The sequence below is a fragment of the Pinus tabuliformis genome, chromosome 5_2 (assembly GCF_031772625.1).
Source record: "Pinus tabuliformis cultivar Carrire ecotype Pingquan chromosome 5_2, CPIR1, whole genome shotgun sequence".
Lineage (NCBI taxonomy): Eukaryota > Viridiplantae > Streptophyta > Pinopsida > Pinales > Pinaceae > Pinus > Pinus tabuliformis.
Window position 1 is genome coordinate 956,386,329 of NC_142306.1, and position 2,519 is coordinate 956,388,847.

Here is a 2,519-nt window from a genome sequence, read left to right on the forward strand (position 1 = left end):
TAACGATGATGATAAATGTTTGCTAAAACTAAATTTGGTATATTGGATTTTAAGAAAGGTAACTAATTACATGGTTTGTTTAAATTTTCATTTCTATACTCAAAAAGCTTTAAGAAAAACATTCCTAAATCATTATAATTTAGATGATTTAAAATGTTAGGAAGATTGGTATTGCAACAAATATTTTGAAATTATGATTTAATGTGGGTGTACAATACATTGTAAGAGATAGTGATTTTTATCTTCAACCTTCTTAGTGTCACAAAGGTGACACATTCTTTCAACCTGTAGTGTTCTAAAATTTTTCCAAAACCTTGTCTTTCTATGAACCTCTTAATAGTTTGTTCTTATTTTAATAATGTTGATTTTCTTTCTTACACTAATAAAAATGACATGTCATTTTGGAATTCATTGGGGAAACGAGTGTATAGATTGGAACGACGGAATTCATTCAAAGGCATCCACGAACAATTCGCATAACATAGAAGGTATAGGGTGAAGGCAACGGAAGGTAAATGAGTCTAAACAGTTCAGGGAGTTCAAGTGAACCGCAGGGCGTCCGAGGGTGCCACAGGGCGTGGGAGGGCGTGACAGGGCATGCGCCTGCCTAGGGCGGATTGAACGAAAATACTGAACACGTTTTCTGAACGATTTTTCCTGGACGGTTTATCAAACAAGTTTTGTTGCACGAGCTGCAAGACACGAGTGAGCTGCATGACCTGGGTGGTCCGCACGACATGGGTGAGCTGCATGGTTCGGGTGGTCTGCACAACACGGGTGAGCTGCACAAGTCGAGTTACACGAAGTGGGTGAGTTGCACGAGTTGGGCGTGGGATGCACGACAAGTTGAAGGGTCACTGCTGCACGACGGGCAAGGCACATTCAGAAAGCTGCACGATTTTGGCAATGATTGGGTAGGCCTATACAACATGCTACACAATTGTGTAAACTTTGTAAAAAATTGTAAAATTTACAGAAGTTGATTTATTCACAGCAGTGGCAAACTTATTTGGGGAGTTGTCCCCTCCCTTCATAACCTTGTGTACATATTGTTTACTGTTGTTTATTGATATCACACATGTTATGAAGTAATTGTTAAAGAAGATAGAAGATTGTTGTTTTCTGCTGTATTATTGAAGAAAGTGAACACTTGATGAAAATTGAATTTAAGTGATGGTGAAGGCGTAGTTCATAAAATTTAGTAGTGGTGAAACAAAAAATTTAGGTGATGTTGCACTGTGCTCACGTGTGGATTTTAGTCTCCACTAGCGTGGGGCCGTGACAGATAGTAATAGATCTGCTAGTGGGGCCGTGACATATGGTATCAAATCTTGGTTCAGGCAGGACCGAGCTAATTTGAAGTATTGAATTTTAGCAAAGGTAGAGGCACGTTAGGGAGAGGGCCAAGATGAACGATGGAAGAGTGTTGCAGAGACTTGTGCATACCTTGTACAAAACTCATGAAGGAATAAAGACCAGGAATTCAAGATGAACTTGAAGTCTTGGAATAAAATGTTAAAGGAGAGCTTCTTCGACTTGGTTGGGCAGTGGAGCAAGATGAAGTTGTTGAATGCGATGAAGAGGAAACTGCAATATGTGAAGGAGAATGTGTTGCAGAAGTTCCATCGGAAGAGAAGGAACTTGCAGCGACATTACTTGCCCATGTTGAACCAGATTCGTGCACAATGTTTCCATTGGAGGAAGGAAGCACTCACATGGAGAGACGTCATGAAAATGTAAGTATTGATGCAACTTGTGTTTCGTTGAAGCTTTTGGAAGATGAGCCATATGCATAGATGGGAAAAGGGAGTGTTTGTTTTCCAATGCGGTGGGTAGTCTTTCGATGGAAGATTAAAATGAGACCTTGTGCAGCTGAGCAACAAGGAAAATTAGTTGTTTCAGGACTTGTTGGGGTAGTTTTTGACCTTATGGAAGAAGGTGTGAACACCTGTGATAAGGGTGGAACATGATAGACTTTGCGTTGGGTGGGTCATGCTTAGAAAAGTGGAGAATTGGCTAAGTTCCTATCATGACTCATGGATAAAACGAAGGAAGGGAACACCGGACCAAAGTGAAGAGGATATGATACACACTTGGGTGGATTTCTTCATTTTCATTGAGGCCAAGAGGTAGCCTTGGATAAAATTTTAGTGGGGGAGACAACAATGAAGGAAGGTACCTACAATGTGATATGAAGGTAGATTGACCAAGGGCATTAACTTGAACAAAGGAAAGGATGTGATGACTGGAGTTGTGTTGGGCCTACCAAAGTGGAAGATTTGGGAAACTGAAGTCATGGACGTCGAGTTGAAGGGTGCATGGTATACTTCATGTAGAGGCATCAAGTGAGAGCACTTATAGAGATGTCAAAACATATGGGCATCAAGGAGGAGTGCCAAGGAAAGGATGTTGGGCAGGATGGACTTGTCGATGCAACATGAGGACATTTTGTAGATGGATTGAGGAGAGTTCATGGTGACTTAAGAGAGTTGCAGCCGATGAAGACTTCATACTATGGT